At 41.6% G+C, this 18,951-nt stretch overlaps 1 protein-coding gene and 1 long non-coding RNA gene across 7 annotated transcripts in view; one reads left to right on the top strand and one right to left on the bottom strand.

The window, feature by feature from the left end:
* Positions 1-18,537, bottom strand: part of cdc42ep4b (CDC42 effector protein (Rho GTPase binding) 4b) — a 28,224-nt gene extending 9,687 nt beyond the window's left edge. The window contains exons 1-3 of one of the 6 annotated variants that reach the window (XM_048611031.1): positions 18,376-18,537; positions 17,325-17,479; positions 6,647-6,738 (exon numbers count right to left, since the gene is read on the bottom strand). The gene's annotated coding sequence lies outside the window, so the exon portion shown is untranslated. Of the gene's footprint in view, positions 1-6,646; positions 6,739-7,444; positions 7,745-17,324; positions 17,480-18,375 lie in introns of those variants that run through there. The other 5 variants (XM_048611033.1, XM_048611030.1, XM_048611032.1 and 2 more) reach the window with 5 other exon arrangements.
* Positions 17,914-18,951, top strand: part of LOC125485882 — a 12,692-nt gene continuing 11,654 nt past the window's right edge. The window contains exons 1-2 of the long non-coding RNA XR_007264610.1: positions 17,914-18,284; positions 18,470-18,603. This is a non-coding gene — a long non-coding RNA (uncharacterized LOC125485882). The remainder of the gene's footprint in view (positions 18,285-18,469; positions 18,604-18,951) is intronic.

Genomic DNA, 18,951 nt, shown 5'->3' with positions numbered 1-18,951 from the left:
GATGCTGCTTGGCCTGCTGTGTTCATCCAGCCTTGCACCTTGTTGTCTCGGATTCTCCAGCATCTGCAGTTCCTACTATCTCTGATTCGATTCTGCCCATATGGCCTCATTTAATGATCCAAAATATCCTACCACATTCCTACAAGTGATTCCTTGTTCAATATTCCAATGCTTACCGTATCCTCTTCTAACCCCTTTCTGCCTCATCTAAATACCCTTTAACCAGCTGCCAATTGTGCCCAACTTTCAGCCAACTCAGTCAAAGCTGTTAGTCATAATTAAAGTCGTACTACTATGTGCCTGTGCCCTCAGCTCATCTACCTTATTCTCAAGGCTCCATGCATTAAAATATATTTCATTTAGTTTGGCATATTCGCTCCTTGCTTCTCCAGTCTATGTTTCCTCTGCCTTCCACACTCACTCACTTGCATTTTGACTTGAATTCACCATCAGCTTCCCACCTCTCTAATCCCACTGCTGATTTAATGCACCCCAACAGCTCTGGAAAAGCCGCCAGTGAGAATGTTGGCCCTGTTCCCGTTCAGACGTAACCATCCAACATGTAGTTTCCCCCTCGTCCAGAAAATGTTCCTGATACCTCAGGAATCTAAAGCGCTCACTCCTGCAGCATCTCTCCAGGCATTCATTCATCTGCTCTATCTTTATATTCACTACAACATGGCACCAGGAGTAATTTGGAGATTACTCCTTTTGAAGGTCTGCTTTTCAATTTGCTATCCAAACTCCCTGAAGTTTGCTTGCAGGACCTTACTTCACTTCCTTCTTGTGTCACTGCTGTCCATGCTAGGACCAATCTGACTGCTTTCCTGAGAATATCTGGCAGCAGTTCCACGACATCCTGAACTTTGACACTCAGGAGACAACGTACATTCTGGAATCACATCTACAGCTACTGAAGTGTCCGTCTATTCTCCTCACTAATGCAGCTACCATTTCTGCTCTTCCACACATTTTTGTACTACATTCAAATGGCAAAGGTAGTTAATACAAAACTAAAACTGACAAGGAGACAAAATCTCTTCCCTTACAGAACTCTATTAGAAAATCAACAGAGATAGAGGAGATGGAACACATCTTAAAATTAACCCAGAAATGTCACTTGTAATGCAGACAAAAGGGCTGGAAAAAGAAAAATGAATACAACGCTTGTAATAGGTATAGTTTAGAATTTGAAACATTGTGACATTACAACACCCTAAGTGGGGACTTACTCTTAACTAAGACGCTCACTGTCAACATTTGGGCAATAGAAATGGCAAAAAAAGTATCCATTCAAAAGGTGTAACTACACAGACTTGGGGAAAAAAATCCATATGTAATTCAATTTCAAACTTATTAACAAAGGCCATGGCTTCAGAAATTTTAGATCATACAATTGGTTCTCAACTAAAACTGATTTTCCTTAGTTTGGGATACTGCAGTCAAATTCAATACTACATTTAGAATCCTATGGGAGATTAGCTAACAGGACAGGAGGGCTATTGAACATGGATGTTTTGTCTGCACCTGGAAGTTTATTGACTAAGTTTTCCTGCAAAGGCCCCTTTAGGAAATGAAACAAAAAGAAATGAGAACAGATGCAATTAGGACTCTTGTTTATGCCATATTTTTAAAATCACGCAGCTACTTAGTTAATTTGAGGGGATCGTGTACGCTAGCTAAAAAAAAATGGCTACATTGGGTTTCAGATGAATACCTCATCTGCAGAGAAAAAACTTCAGAACAGCAATATTTTACCCTTATTGCTATATACTTAACATGCAGTGGCAGACCAAAAGAAACTAAAATTATGCATTGCTCTCTTACCAATAGAATCTAAGCAAAGCATTCAAAAAGTGAAAAAGACAATAATTTGAGGCAAACAACTTGTATTCAACTCTGAACAGCTCTGATCAACTTAAAGCTGATTACAGCCCACTGATTTTAGATGAATGGGAAATAAAATTGCTCTTCAATTAGCCACAGTCATGGTTTCAGTCAAAAGCCATAGCAGACTTCACTCATGGATGAGACACAGGCTGCTTTATAATCCAGGCAAGAATTTGGTTATCCTGGCAAATTTATAACTCAAAATTGCACCATTGCTTTGAAGTTGTCTGACAATTTTGCTCCTCGAGAGTTAATCTGGTCACAATTTTCTTCAAGGGGAAGAAGATCACTTTGATTAACTAAACTCAGGCTATGAACACATCGATGACTGTGTCATTTTATACTTCAGATATTATGTTTTTTCTGATGTTGACCAGCTAACAAATGGATGTGTAAAACCTGTATGCTTTCTTCTTTCAGACTGTCAAAATTGTAAATAATCTGTATAGAAAGGGCAATTAAAACATAGCCATAACATTATTCACTTTCAAAAAGGCCTGCAGGATATAAGCTAGTTTGATAAACTTGCATTACCCTTTCCTTTTCTCTGGCTTCCTCATGTAATACAAGATGGAGATGGAGAATTCTGCTATGTCTATCCACAAATAAACTGGGGAGGGGTTCCAGTTTTATATACCGAGAATGAATTGTGCCTGTAGAACATGGGCGGGTGTAATATAAATCAGGGACGTTGGGGGTTGGGGGGGGGAAGAGGAGACAGGAAAGCAAAGGAGCACAGACCATAGCCCACTACTAATATGGCATAGTATCACCAAGTAGAATTTGGTTGTATTTTACCAGATGTGACACCTTAGGAGAACTGACGAACATCTATGCAGGCAGAATGGTTGCTGTGCAATAGGAAAGTCAATCCAAGGCACTGAGCACCATCGCTAGCAATACAGATCAGAAGAGTATTCGATACCAGGCCTTTCAGAAACATAGGAAAAAAGGTCTTCGATTCTACTGCCACGTGAAATTCCAGATTACTGCTTGTGCTACCCAAGACTCTTCCTCCAGTCAAGTGATTTAATGCCTAATTTACAGGTCATCAGAAACAAGTGCTCACAAATAACCAATTTGGTCATAGTTCCATGCCAAGTTATCTGGTTTTGGATGAAGTGATAGCGGAGTACCACAATGGTCATTGTCTCTTATTTGGGCAGGATAAATTGCAGGCCTCTGATCACTATTCAACACCCTCAATTGTGAGAGAGATTGCAGTTAATGCTCTCCAGATGTATTCTTGAGATGGTAGCCAGTTGCACAAAGACAGATGGGGTTGACTGCATTGACAGGAGTTGAGAAGAATGAGAAGGGACCCAATTGAAACATTAAATTCCAACAGACTAGATACAGGGATGATGCATCCCGTGGCCAGGCAGGGCAGACCAAAGGCTCAAATCTCAGGATACATACTAGGCCATTGTGGATGGAAAAGTGGAGATATTTCACTCAGTGGGCAGCAAACCTCTTGAATTCTCTACTAGGAAGGCTATGGAGGCCAAGTTACTGAATATACTTGTATTGAAGAGAGAAATAGATGGATCAATGCTAGAAGTGTTAAGGGATATGGGGAGAGCATCATGGCATTGTGATAGAGGATCAGCTGTATTCATGCTGAGTGGCACAGCAGTTTAAAAAAAATTAACCTATTTTTTCTAATCAACCTGTTCAGAGATATTTTTACACACCTCTGGATGAAGTGGGACTTAGGCTTAATGCACCATGTGCATACTCCCATCTCTAATTTTCTACATTTTTAATGTTTGGAAACACAGATTTATGATGCTTGGTGGATTTTTTGGTGTTTGCTGGGCAGGTGATAGTGAGAAGAGAGGTGACAGTCCAAAACATGGCATGCACAGTGCATGATCACATGATGTGATGGGTGAATATATGCAAGGTTTGCAACAAAGAATCTGTAAGCAGTTTAGCAAGTTACATTTAGATCACAAATGTGATAAGCATAATTTTTATCCTGCAAGCTTATGAAATTAATGGTGTGGATAATACACAAGGACCACAGTAGATACAGTTTTATTTAACCTGATTCGGTTACCTCTACAACACCCATGCATGCTACTATTCAAATGAACCACAAAACATTTAAAGAAACCTGGTCTACAGGAGATGTTGCACATGACAGTACATAATGTGTTGTTCTTCAACTGTTAGGACACTTGTTTTTGCTTGAAAATTAGTTGGAGCTATTAGGAAATCTATAGTATAACTATAATCCAAAAGCCACACAAGTAGATTGGCTTTGACATTGAAACATCCACATTTTAAAAATCCTGTTGTTTTGGAGAAGAGATGCAACGTTGTTGTCTTGTTTTAATGCAGGTTGTTGAAAGTTGATCTCTCTAGGTATGCCTGTCTTCTTTATTTGGAAGCCACCCACCAACCACTTGCCAATGTTCACTAACAGTTTACTGAATAAGAAATAGGAATAGGAGTAGGCCATTTGTGTCCCCCTTCCCCCGCCAGCTTATTTCACCAAGTAATAAGATTAGGGCTGATCGGTCCCTGGTCTCAGCTCCTTTCTTGAGCAAGTTCCTCAGAGATCAACTCCAAAACCCTAACTATCTTCTCTTTAAATACTTTGTGATTAAGCCTTTTCAACTCTCTGGGTTGGAAAATTCCAGATGATATAGTCACTACCCTTGGAAGAAGTTCATTCACGAGTGCCCCCTTATTATCCTAAACTCTAATGACTAAGTCCTAACCTGTTTAGGAGTTCCTGATAAGCCAATGCCTTCATTCTGGAAATCAGCTCAATGAATCGCTTTTGAATTGCCTCCAATACTAACCTATCCTTTCTTAAATACAAGGAACAGCATTTAAGGCAAGTGAAAGAAACATTAAGGTCTATCAGCTGCAACCCTTCAATTAATGCTCTTTCAACAAAAGTAGAAGGATATTGGACGAGTTTTACTACACCACTTTGGTACTGTATTACTGCATTGGTTGTTTTTAGGCTAGGGCCAAGATTAAAAAAGTGTCTAGGAGAATTTTCTTGATTGCAAGTAGCATACCAATGTTATAGCAGGCTGCCTTTCAAAGGAGCAGTTTAGATAGAGTCAAGGTATATTCCAATAAGGTGGGGGAGAGAAATCAAAGTCAGAGCTCCCTGGTTAACAAGAACAGAAAGAAGAAACAGAAAAAAAGTGGACATAAAGGGTACATGGATAAAATCTAAGTCAATCCATTTAACTTCAGCAGTAGTAAAACTCTGAGATGATAACCCAATACAAGAACATTAACTTGGATAAGCATGACTAATAAGGTAAAGCAAACATGTTCAAAAGCATACTTCTAACTAAATTGATGGAATTTTTCAATAACAGATATGAGGATAATGGGAGTTGATGTGTCCTGCACACTTCCAAACAGCATTTAAAGTGCTGCAAAATAGGTCTCCCAACAAAGCACAAGGGAAAGCAGCCACATGGATTCCAAATGGATTGAGTAACAGGAAACAAAGTGGTGGCGAATGGTTGCCTTTCAGACTTTAGGAAAAGACACAATGATGTTCCCTAAGGGTCAGCATTAGGACAACTGCTTCTCGATTTTTTTTGTTGTTTTTCTCTTGGATTTATGCTAAGTGGCTCACTAATGAGTGAAACAGCTGTGACTGGTGAAGCAGCAAACAGCTGGGAAGTAGCAGGGCAAGTGAGTTGCCAGGGTCAGAGGGGAAAGGTGGCTGCAAAAGGGATGACAAGGAAACGAGGAGGGGGAGAAAGGGAACAGTTTAATCTAAATCAAAGAATACCCAGCTAATTGGGAGCCAGGAAATCTAAGTCTGAGATGATAAATTCCTTGAAAAATTAATGTGATTCTTTAGCTTAAGGACACATAAATCCTTAAGAAGCCAGTATATGGGGAAAACAATGGTTGGTATTGTAACAAACACTGCAAGTAAATCTCAGGAAGAGCCTCTCCAAAAGGCTGTACCCTGCTGAGGATAAGCAATGCATTGCAGTCAGTTTTGTAATTTTTTTTGTTATTTATGAGCACATTTCACCAGTTATAAGCACTTCCTTTCACTGATTATCTTGTGTCATGCATCAGTGGATGAGTTTCTCTTGCTTCACCAAGCTTCTCTGAACTGCGACAGGCAAGTACCAATTTTCTTTGCCCTACACAAAGTGCTGCACATTTTGGATGGCACATCTAAAATGCCAAAACAATGGGGGTCAAAGGATTTTCATGTGATTAAATTTAGCAACACTCGCATTTTTTTTGAAAAAAGAAAGAATCTTAATACAGCAATGGATGATTAACTGCAGGATGTTAGATGATTCAGTAATAAGACTGGTATCAATTACACGTGTATATGGATACTGAGAACAGCCTATTCAAATCTCATTTTCATCCTTAACTGTGCTGAGTAATGGCCTTATTTAAAGTATGGAATGTATACCAAACACAAGATGGAGCATTAAAAACAAGAAAATTGGTATAATCAGATAGGTATGAATATTGCCTTGAGCTTAAAATATAGTCAGAAACACATGTTGCTAAACTTCTCAGGCTTACAACTTTTCTGGTTGCCTTCAAAAGAATAAGAGGGGGATAGTTCCCCCCCCACTGTAGTGAATTTTTGGAATTCTTTAACCACACAGGGGTTGTGGAAGCTCAATCTTTCAGCATGTTCGAGGCAGAAATAAAGGGATTTCTGCAGAGTGATGAAAATCAAGGGATATGGAGAGAGCACAATTAAATGGAATTGAGATAGTTGCTCAGCCATTACCTGATTGTGTGTCAAAGCAGGCTGCAGGGGCTCAATCGACTACTGCAGTTTTCAATGTATCTTCAGAAAACAAAATATTTAGTCATCTTGACCTAGAATTATATTGAAAATTTTCCAATTTAGTTTCATGCTGTACAGGTCTTTGAGCGATTCAACTAAACGATTTTGTTCGCTCCCAAACGTTTTCACATTTATAGTAGGAACTGCAGATGCTGGAGAATCCGAGACAACAAGGTGCAGGGCTGGATGAACACAGCAGGCCAAGCAGCTTCTGTTGGGGCTGTGACGTAGGGACAAAAATAAATGACTAATCCAAGCTATCAATAGCAATTGTTAATTCATGAAGACGGGGTGAAAGTATGGTTCAGTTCAACCATTCCTAATTACAACTCCGACTGTTTATTCGAATTCTTTCCCTTTACATTTTTGGCTCTGAATGCCAAAATGCAGCAGGCGTTTCTAAAGCTGTCCATCACCGTGCCGAAATACAACAAAATGCCCCACTGAGCAAAATCTTTCTAACGCATACTTCTTTTTGGAGGGGAGGCAGGGGAAGAGACAATTAGTTGGTGGTTAAAATAAGTCCTTGTATTATAAAAAAAACCAAGAGATGAATTGCAGCTGAACATTGCGGAGAATTGACTTACATCATCTCTCTATTCGGACAGGGGGCGGTAAACCATCGAAGCTCCAGCGCTCGCCTAAACTAACACGAACAGTGACATGCTCGAAGTCGCAATACCCGGTCCAAAGTGTTCGAGTATCGCACAGAATCCGAAATAAAATTCTAAGGCTCACCCAGTTAATGAAGTCGATAGTCCTCAACATTTGTAATCTCAACACTTCAAATGGCAAGAACTGTAAGACGACCCAATCGATCGCCGCTCCAAAACACTAATTCGATCCCTTCGTTTTTAACGGAGGTGATTTTTTTTTTAAAAAAGGGTAAAGCAGCCGACACCGATTATTGCGAAGCTGGGATCCCGATTTCTTAAAAAGTGTAAAAGTTCCCGCAGCTGAAGATGCGGCTCTGGAAATTTCTCCGTAGACTAACTGGAAGAGTTAGTGGGCTGTGTCTCGTTGAAAAAAAACTTTAACTGGTATAGGTGGCGCAGTTTGAGCAAGTACCGTACACCATCTCCTCCCCTTTAACTCTCACGTACCAGGAAAATTTCCTACCAGGACACAGCTTACTCAATAGAATGCGTCAGGATGCACGAAACGGGTCGTTTTATTTGTTAAAGGGGGAACAATGAAACAGCCGAATTCCAGATGGTCACCTGGCAGACCAAAAGTGAATCTCTCAGATTGGGTCGATCTCAGGTTTAATATCAAGGATCTTCCGAGTTAAACAACTAAACTTACTTATTCATAACCACTTAGTAGATAGCAGGGCCCAAGAATTTCTAAAGTACTTTCTCCACCATATTTCAAATCACAGCTCAAATAGCTGCTTGACCTCAAGCCAGTTGAGTGGGTCAGTGCAGACTCGATGTGCCGAATGGCCTCTTCCCGCAGCGTACGGATTCCATGACAAGAAACCATAGGAATTCGAATACCTGAAGCAAGCGGGAATAGGGCAAATTGGAGATTGCCAAACGCAAATCATTTCAGTACAAGGATATCATTCTGTAGGTGGTCTCCCTGGCTGCTCGGGAATGTTATGATAAACCTCTCGAGTATTTGGGATTTGAACTCGGGCCTCCTGGCTCGGAAATCGGGACATTACCACTGCACCACAACAGCCATTTGATACTCATGGTAATTTCCGTGGTCCATCAATCAGCTGCTTCGTCATTAATAGGTGCAGTCGACAGGTCATATCAATTGTCAGGTGAGGTGCAGGAAGAAATCGGCAAATTAAGGCAATCAGTTAAAAAAACTACTAATATTAATATAATTTACACACGAGATACATAAAGACAAGGGAGCAATCTTCCTTCATTTTATACAAAAAAGTGTTCCTCAAAATTTTTTCCCATAGTCATCCTATTTTAACACTGGAAAATTGGCACGATGCCAGACAAGGAGGGAATGGTGTGGGTTAAGCAAGGGAAATTGTTGACCAGGGTCAGGTGCATAGATCTCTTTTTAACATCTGGCTTGTAAGAAGTTCCGTAATGGGAGATTTAGATGTAGTATTGACAAATGAACCATAGATAAGAGAAAACCATGGATGTCTACTCTTCAGTCCAGGGATTCTGGCTGAGAGATTGACAGGGACACTGGGGTGAAGGAACGAGGTCAGTTAAGTTCCAGTGTGAAAACTGAAATATCTTAGTGATTAGTGCTGGACAGAAATTTAGCAGGTAAGCTTTTTTCAGCCTTTACTTTGGCATCTCAATTATGGACCGGCTGTGGGGCAGCACAGCAGCTCAGTGGTTAGCACTGCTGCCTCACAGCGCCAGGGATGCGGGTTCGATTGCACCCTCAGATTGGGGCCGGTCAAGGACAGTAGTGGGGAAGTTGTGCGTGGAGTCCGAAGAGATAGGACAGGTGCTAAATGAATATTTTTCGTCAGTATTCACACAGGAAAAAGACAATGTAGTCGAGGAGAATACTGAGATACAGTCTATTAGACTAGATGGGATTGAGGTTCATAAGGAGGTGGTGTTAGCAATTCTGGAAGGTGTGAAAATAGATATGTCCCCTGGGCCGGATGGGATTTATCCTAGGATTCTCTGGGAAGCTAGAGAGGAGATTGCAGAGCCTTTGGCTTTGATCTTTATGTCGTCATTGTCTTCAGGAATAGTGCCAGAAGACTGGAGACTAGCAAATGTTGTCCCCTTGTTCAAGAAGGGGAGTAGAGACAACCCTGGTAATTATAGACCAGTGAGCCTTACTTCGGTTGTGGGTAAAGTGTTGGAAAGGATTATAAGAGATAGGATTTATAATCATCTAGAAAGGAATAATTTGATTAGGGATAGTCAACACAGTTTTGTGAAGGGTAGGTCGTGCCTCACAAACCTTATTGAGTTCTTCGAGAAGGTGACCAAACAGGTGGATGAGGGTAAAGCGGTTGATGTGGTGTATTTGGATTTCAGTAAAGCATTTGATAAGGTTTCCCATGGTAGGCTATTGCAGAAAATACGGAGGCATGGGATTGAGGGTGATTTAGCGGTTTGGATCGGAAATTGGCTAGCTGTAAGAAGACAGAGGGTGGTGGTTGATGGGAAGTGTTCATCCTGGAGTTCAGTTACTAGTGGTGTACCTCAAGGATCTGTTTTGGGGCCACTGCTGTTTGTCATTTTTATAAATGACCTGGATGAGGGCGTAGAAGGATGGGTTAGTAAATTTGCGGATGACACCAAAGTCGGTGGAGTTGTGGATAGTGCAGAAGGACGTTGTAGGTTACAGAGGGACATAGATAAGCTGCAGAGCTGGGCTGAGAGGTGGCAAATGGAGTTTAATGCGGAAAAGTGTGAGATGATTCACTTTGGAAGGAGTAACAGGAATACAGAGTACTGGGCTAATGGTAAGATTCTTGGTAGTGTGGATGAGCAGAAAGATCGGTGTCCATGTGCATAGATCACTGAAAGTTGCCACCCAGGTTGATAGCGTTGTTAAGAAGGCGTACAGTATGTTAGGTTTTATTGGTAGAGGGATTGAGTTTCGGAGCCATGAGGTCATGTTGCAGTTGTACAAAACTCTGGTGCGGCCGCACTTGGAGTATTGCGTACAGTTCTGGTCACCGCATTATAGGAAGGATGTGGAAGCATTGGAAAGGGTGCAGAGGAGATTTACCAGGATGTTGCCTGGTATGGAGGGAAGGTCTTATGAGGAAAGGCTGAGGGTCTTGAGGCTGTTTTCGTTAGAGAGAAGGTTAAGAGGTGACTTAATAGAGACATACAGGATGATCAGAGGATTAGATAGGGTGGACAGTGGGAGCCTTTTTCCTCGGATGGTGATGGCTAGCACGAGGGGACATAGCTTTAAATTGAGGGGTGATAGATATAGGACAGATGTCAGCGGTAGGTTCTTTACTCAGAGTAGTAAGGGCGTGGAATGCCCTGCCTGCAAAAATAGTAGACTCGCCCACTTTAAGGGCATTTAAATGGTCATTGGATAAACATATGGATGATAATGGAATAGTTTAGGTTAGATGGGCTTCAGATTGTTGCGCCGACCTGTGAAACCATCGAGGGCCGAAGGGCCTGTACTGCGCTGTAATGTTCTATGTTCAGGCGACTGTGCAAATTCCACACACATTCTCCCCGCATCTGCGTGGGCTTGCTCCAGGTGCTCCGGTTTCCTCCCACAATCCAAAGATGTGCGGGCTAGGTGGATTGGCCATGCTAAATTGCCCATAGTGTTCAGGGATGTGTAGCTTAGGTGGGATGCTCCAAGGGTTGGTGTGTACTTGTTGGGCTGAAGGGCCTGTTTCCACACTGTAGGGATCCTATGAATCTATAAAACTAGGCAATAGTGACGATAATATAATATGTTTGGTATTTTAAAAGAAGGGCTTAGAGGATTGAAGAAAAGCAGAAACAAAAAAAAACAGAAGTTGCTGAAAGAGTTCAGCAGGTCTGGCAGCACTTGTGGAAAGACCCTTCCGAGGAAGGGTCATTTGACCTGAAACGTTAACTTTGATTTCACTCCACTGATGCTGCCTGACCTAAGCTTTTCCAGCAATTTCTCGGTTTTTGTTGCTGATTTACAGCATCTGTAGTTCTCTTGGTTTTTTTTTAATAAAAGAAGAGCGTTAGTTTTGACAGGCTGAGATTAGAACTTGGGAAAGTAAAATATTGTTTGTTAATATTTCTCCCCAAAGTAGAATAACAACTAATTTGCCTCATGCTTGGGACTTGAGACAAAAAGAAATATTGCTTGTTCATTCATAGCTACCTGAAGTTCATTTTGGATGTTGGAGTTTCTCAAGTTGATTTGGTAAGTTTTTATGTTTGTTGCTCAGATGTGGAATTGTGTGGCTTTATTCTATAGTACGGATTTGTGATTGCCAAACTTTATTGCGTCAGACATTCACAGTCCCTAACTGGTTCATAAGCAAATACTGGTGTCTATTCCAGGAGTGTAAACGGAACAATTGAGGGTTTGAAAAGAGGCACACACTTAAGTACACAGACAGTGGGAGGAGTCATGATGAGAGGCCAGAAGTAGATTAGAAGAGTTCAAAATCAATTTGGATGGTAAAAAGGAACAATAAATTGACTAATTTCTTACTTTACAGGCATGTCAATTAAAAAACACAAGTAAAACAAGGGAGAGATAGGTATCACAGGTAATGATAGAGACACTGGCAGAAACATTAAGACATTATTTTACTTTCATATTTATGGGAGATAGAGGTAAACACGATAGTAAATGCGATGAGTAACAAGTACATTTTGAAAAAGGGAATGTTTTGAGTAACCTACAATTTAGAAGAAGTGAAGTCCCAAGTCCAAATGGATAGATGTATCCATGCATTTTAAAATATAGAAGGAAATAAAGTGTTACTACATGTGTAATAATTCATTTAAAAAAGTTATGTAATGCTTGAAGACTGACAGGTGACTAATGTAATTCCTATATTACCATAACTGAATTCCCCCACTAGTGACATTCTGGGATTGCCATCAAGCAGATATCGAAGTTGACCAGCCTTATAAATACTGTGGTTACAGGAAATCAAGAGGCTGGGAATAACACTTCCTGACGCCAAAACATACCCCATATCTACAAATCATGAGTGCAGCAGTATAATCCTCCATTTGCCTGAATGAGTGCAGGCCAAAAATCCTCATGATCCTCGATACCATCAAGGACAAAACAAGCCCACTTGATCGGTAGCAGCCCTCCACCAGCATGCACCAAGTCAGGACTGTACACCATTTACAAGATGCTTGGCAGCAACTTGCCTATAATTCTTCAACAACAACTTTTAAACCTATTTATTCTACTACCTGGAAAAGACAGGCGCAACAGGACACACAGGAACACCACGAGTTCTGAGCAAGAGAGCGAGAGCACATTTCCTCTTTTGGGGAAAAGCATAACTAAATATCAAGGCAAGATAGTCACCAAGAAAGTCAACAAGAAACACAACAAGGAATTTAGAAGAAACTTCTTTACCCAAAGAGTGGTGAGAATGTGGAAATCATTATCAGAGGGAATGATGGAAATGAAGAAAAGTATAGGTGCACTTGAAGGAAACTAGATAAGTATATAGAGCCACAAGGGAAGAGAGGGTTATGATGGCAGATTTAAATCAGACGGGAGGGAACAAGAGAAGCAGAAGTGACAGCATGGACCACCTGGTGCCCTAATTCTGTGGTTACAACATGAGAAACAACCTGTTTAGAGATATTACACAGCTAAGGAGCAGGTGGGACCTGAATCCAGGTCTCCTGGCTCAGAGGTAGGGACACAACCACTCCAACGGCCATGTTGTATGTCCCATGTAATGACCTTCACTTTATCACAAGGCCTTAAATGGAACTACTCACTAATGACTGCACAACATTCAGCTCCCTTTACAAAATAATTACAATAACGACATGGATCATGCCTGCATGAAGCAAGATCTGTACAACTTGCAGACTTGGGCCAAGAGCATACAATATTTCTGCTGCAGAATAGAGTCATAGGGTCTGTTTCTGTGCTGTATGACCCTTCAGCCCAACTTGTCCCTGCTGACTCGTACCCTAAATTGAATTCCAATTGCCTGCGTTTGGCCCATATCTCAACTTTTCCTATTCATGTACTTGTCCTTTTAAATGCCTCTTAAAATGATGTAATTGTACACGCCTCTACCACTTCCTCTGGCAGCTCATTCCATACCCATAACACCACCTGTGGGAAAAAGTTGCCCCTCAGGTCCCTTTTAAATCTTTCCCTTCTCACTTAAAACCTATACCTTCTAGTTTTAGACTCCTCTACCCTTGGAGGAAAAAAAAAGACCTTGCCTATTCACCTTATCTGTGCCCCTTATGATTTTGTGAACTTAAAGTCACTCCCTGGATCCCACGTGATCTAACTCTACTAACAAGTCTACCATGCATGATCTTGTTGAAGGCCTTGCTAGAGTCTACGTGGACAACACCTACCTCATTTATCTCCTTGATAACCTCTTAAAGGAAAAAACCAACCACCTCCAAGAAGAGATCCATCACACATCCTCACCAATGTTTTAGGGGATACATTGACTGTTCAGCGTCTAGCCAAATGTTAGAGATATTAAAGCAAGTCAGAGGCTAGGTATTTCACAGCAGGTGACCCACCAATTACCAAGCTATTTGGAGTGTGATGGAATACTGCCCGTTTGTCTAGATAAGGTAGCTGCTGTAATAGTCATAAAGCTTGACACTATCCAGCAGGTTTTATTTGATTGACATCCCATCCAAACATCCACTTTTTCTAGCACTGGCCTATCAGGGTTGCAAGTTTGCAAGCTTTGAAATTAGTAAAACTGTAAAAAATTCTCTGGCAGCACATTCCAAACTGATTACTTCCACTGCTCATATGGACTTGGGGCAGCAACTCTAACTTGATATCCACATAGGAATAGAGGTAGCCAACTAAGTTGGAAGATTTTAACGTAAGTGGTAAAACTTTAGACTAGTATAGGAATAGGGTAGGTCAGTACAAATAATGGTACAGAAAGCCTTTGTTCTAGTCCCCCATTTCCATAATGTATATGGACCTTTTTATTGCTTGTCCTGAGATAGGATGGGATGGAATAGGATAGGATAGCACAGCAGGGCTACCTGTTGAAATCCTCAAACTATGGCAAGGAGCAGATTAAGCTAACCAGCGGCCACTTAAAGCCATCTGAACAAGGGCAATTAGGATCTTCAACAGTCCATTTTTAAGCTTAAAAAAAAAAGAACTGTGGATGCTGTGAATCAGGAACAAAAACAAAGTTGCTGGAAAAGCTCAGCAGGTCTGGCAGCATCTGTGGAGGAGAAAACAGTTAACGTTTTGGGTCAGGTTCTGAAGAAGGGTCACCGGACCCGAAACGTTAACTCTGCTTCCTCCTCCACAGATGCTGCCAGACCTGCTGAGCTTTTTCAGCAACTTTGTTTTTGTCCATTTTAGCTGCCAGGAGGACACATCCCAGAACCACAGTATGTTGGGCTTTGGGCCAGCACTTCAGCCAAACTTATAATCTCTCCTTGTTTGTCCCAATAAACGATTCCCTTACCCAAAGTGGGCATCCTATGCTGGAAAAGTCACTTTTACTTTTTAAAAAACTTTGAAAAGAAGTTTCTACTTCACTCCCACTTGCCTGCCATGGAAACCTGCTATTGCTGGTCTCAGATAACAGTGTAGAGCTGGATGAACACAGCAGGCCAAGCAGCAAAGGAGAGGAAAGCTGACGTTTCGGGTCGAGACCCAACTAGAATGACTACAGTTGGTGCTGCAGTTTAGAATCCTGCCCATTATTCTTAATTGGATGACAAAGTTCACTGATTGCTCAGGTGAAAATCACATTGGTTCTCTCAACGCAAATCTCTGATCCCTACTGCAGCCTTACGGACGTGCTCAGAACTCACTGTAAATTCTGAAGAACCCATTCAACATGGTACTATCACAATCAACATGACTGCTGCAAATTAAGGCAAAAGCACCTTCTCAGAAGCAACTGAGGAGGGGTCATTAATCAGTTATTTACAAAATTGCCAGAAATGCACATATTCCAAAACTGGATTTTCTTTTTAATTCACTTGTGGAACAAGTGTTGCTGGCTGTCCAGTTATTGATTGTTTCTAGTTGCCCTTGAGAAGCTGATTGGGAGTGATCTTCTGAACCACTGCAGTCCATATGCTGTAGGTAGACCCATAGTGCAATTAGGGAGGGAATTCCAAGATCTTGACCCAGTGACACTGAAGGAAGTGATGTAGTTCCAAGTCAGGACAGTGAGAGTGGGGCTCCCATGTATCTGCTGCCCTTGTCCTTCTCGAAGGAGTCGATTATGGGTTGGGAAGTACGGTCAAAAAATTTTTGGTGAATTTCTGCAGTGTGTGCTATCTACGTGAGCGTGGAGGAGAGATTGAATGTTTGTGGATGTGGTGTCAATCAAGTGGACTGCTTTGTCCTGGATGATATTGAGCTGCACTCATCCAGGCAACTGGGGAGTATTCCATTATATTCCTGATCTGTGCCTTGCTGATGGTGGACAGGCTTTGGGGAGTGGGATGGGGAGGGTGGGTTTACTTACTGCAGTATTCCTAGGGTCCAACCTTCTCTTGTATTCACTGTATTTATATGGTGAGTCCAATTCAGTTCCTGCCAATGGAAAACTCCAGGATGTTGCCGGGTGGTGGGGTGGGGTTGGAATTCAGTGATAGCAAGCTAAGGGTAGCAAAATCAATATGGCTCCTTCTAGCCTACAACAACAATTAAAGCCCTGGCAAAACAGCTGCTTGTTGCTTTTAAGGCTACTTATATGGACTAACTGTGGTCTCAGTAAACCAAATAGGTGGAGCTTTGGCAATATGCATATTATCAAACATTGGTCCTTGGAACAAAGACTCAGTCGTTAGCTAATTTTGTATTCAGCAGTGCAATTAAATTCAAGTTGAAACTCCAAGTTGATATTGCAAAAAAAAACCATGGATGAAGCGAAGTCATATACAACGGCAGTAAGACGTATAAATACGGGTCTTGACACTTTGATCTCAAACACCAAAACATCAAATGTCATGAAAGTTATTATTTTTAGAGCATGTTTTACAGCAATGTGTATGGGGTCAATTCTATTAATCAGTTACAAATTCAACTGGTTTTGTAATTCAGCAGCTTTTCATAAAATTTTGTTCTTGCCTTAATATTGACTAAGCTATCCAGTAAGTATTTAATTGTAAAATGCTATAGCTAAAATGCTGTATATTTCAGATAACAACAAAACATATGCTGTAAACTTCAGATACTAGCTTCATAATTTCTGCAGTGTCTGGACAACAATCACAAGCAGTCATTCTACATACTTACTGTATAAATAAGTCTTTTGCATCTATAACAATTATTGCATAGCCATTCACTTCTAAATCCAAAGGTTTGGACTCATCTTTCACTTGGTAGCACAATAGCACTTGGTAAACTGAGGGTAATGAGAAAACTGTATACCTGTGTCATTAGCAGTTAGGTCATATCAAAAGCATAAACAGATCTATGACTTAATATAGTCATATTTTAAGACAATGGTGTCAGAATGCAAAGGATATGCCATAATACTCAAATCTGATTTCTAGGATGGGAGTATAATTTACAAATACCCTCTTAAAATGACAGATTAAAATCAAACAGACTTAAACCGCTCAAGTTATTAAATTTCACTACAGGAAATAGAAGCAGAAAGAGGGTCTATATTTTCTTTTCACAAATCTACAGTCCACATCTGCTATTCATTTGCATTTCAATAAAGGAACGTTTAAAAACCCAGTTTTGAAACAGCACCCCGCCAGTGCCACTCAAGACTAACATTACTAGAAATGAATGCTTTTTATGTCACCAAAAGAAACTGAAACCTGATGGGAGAAAAAGCAAAGATTTAAAAAAAACCACCAAGTTGGACAGTCTTGATTGAAACGGCTTAATCGGCATTATGAAATCACACATTTGGACGGAATGAGAACCTCCAGGCCCTTGAAAAAGTCAAACAGCCTAATGGCACTCAAGGTTATCTATCAACACATTAAGAAAGAATAGCTGGGTATCCCTATTGAACAGATACCTTATCCGTAGAATTAAACCTCTCAGCACATGGTAACTTCAAAAGGCCAATCAGTCCACACACTTGTTTACATTGTTCACTCCAGCAGTCGTCCAAATCCCATGTTTCCACTTCATTTCCATATCGGTTTGTCCCCTTTCCAGTAATTACCTATTCTAAAAGCCACCAACACAAGTACAGTGCAGGGTCTGTAAAATAAACCCCTGCTTCTCTGAAGAGAACATAATATGCTTTGTAATTTGACTAACAGTAGGTACTAGCCACGACGCTATAAAAGGGAACCAGAATTATATGTCGGCGGAGATTAAAGCAGACAATTCACTTCACGAATGAATACAGTGAACACTCGACTAGGGCAGGCAGAAGGTATATTCTCCCGGCTAACTTTCCTAAAGTGCCACTTTGGAACATTAGCACTGACCTGTCTTCCTAATGGAAGAGGGGAAAAAGAAACAAGTGAAAAGGATAGCGGTAGCTGGATAAACGGTGGGACAACAAAGGTTCTTAGCGGATTAGGACAAAGGTTACAACAGAGTCCATATCACGATCAAAGTCCGTGATGGGAATACGCGGGCAGGCGCAATAGGGGTTGGGTGGGAGAGGACCCCTCCCCGTCCCAGGCGGCTCGCGTCTTGTCCCAGGAAGAGAAACGGCCGTTAACGGTCGCCGCTCGCGGCCCGAACATTCCCAATCCCAGCGGGAATTCGAGCGCCTGACCTGCGCAGCTGGCGCCCGCCCACCCCCCGCTGTGAGGGGAACACGCTACCGCTGCCGCCGCCTCTCCCATCCTCACGAACCGCCGTAAATCCCCGTGGAAGGTGAAAACGTGCTGAATATAGAGAAAGACGACGGGAGGGGCAGGGGGTCAGGGAAACGGGCTCCGACAGAACAGGACAAACAACGCCGGATGGTTATAAGCCTGCACACGGCGGTGAACGCCCCGACAGGACAACATCAACGGTAACGATGTATGCTAAAACTGGGGGGGGGGGGTCGCACCATACTACACCACCACCCGCCAAAAAAAATGAGAATTCTAAATGCCTCCTACCTCAGATTCCGTGGTTGTAATGCTCACTCCCTTTTTTTTCCCCCTAACCTCTGTTGTTCTCTCTACATTTACTCATCGTGTGGAATCGCTCCAGGCTGTTCAACACCGTCCAATCATCGCTCGCAACGTCATTGAATGCGTCATTCGAGACAAGAACCAATGAGCAGCTCCACAAGGTTCAGTAATACCTCAGCAGCGTCATTCAAAAAAAGTTGCAGCAATGCGCGGGTATGTTGCTGGGTAAATTGGATAGCTTATTTTGATGTTTTTTTTGTTAAGAATAATACACAGCAGTAATAAATTTGGTATTGAGCTTTGGTTTGACAGAGCAAGATGTTAAGAGAGATTCGACATTGACCGACAGTGTGTTAAGTCAGCAGACTCAGCTGACAGAGATAGTAGGAACTGCAGATGCTGGAGAATCCGAGACAACAAGGTGCAGGGCTGGATGAACACAGCAGGCCTAGGAGCAGAGAGGATGACGTTTCGGGCCTAGACCCTTCATCAGAAAAGGGGGAGGGGAAGGGGGTTTTGAAATAAATAGGGAGAGAGTGGGACCTCTTCATCTCCAACTGC

Source organism: Rhincodon typus, chromosome 23 (genome assembly GCF_021869965.1).
Source record: "Rhincodon typus isolate 14 chromosome 23, sRhiTyp1.1, whole genome shotgun sequence".
Taxonomy (NCBI): Eukaryota; Metazoa; Chordata; class Chondrichthyes; order Orectolobiformes; family Rhincodontidae; genus Rhincodon; species Rhincodon typus.
The sequence above is the reverse complement of the archived record's forward strand: the minus strand, read 5'-3'. Positions and strand labels throughout refer to the sequence as shown.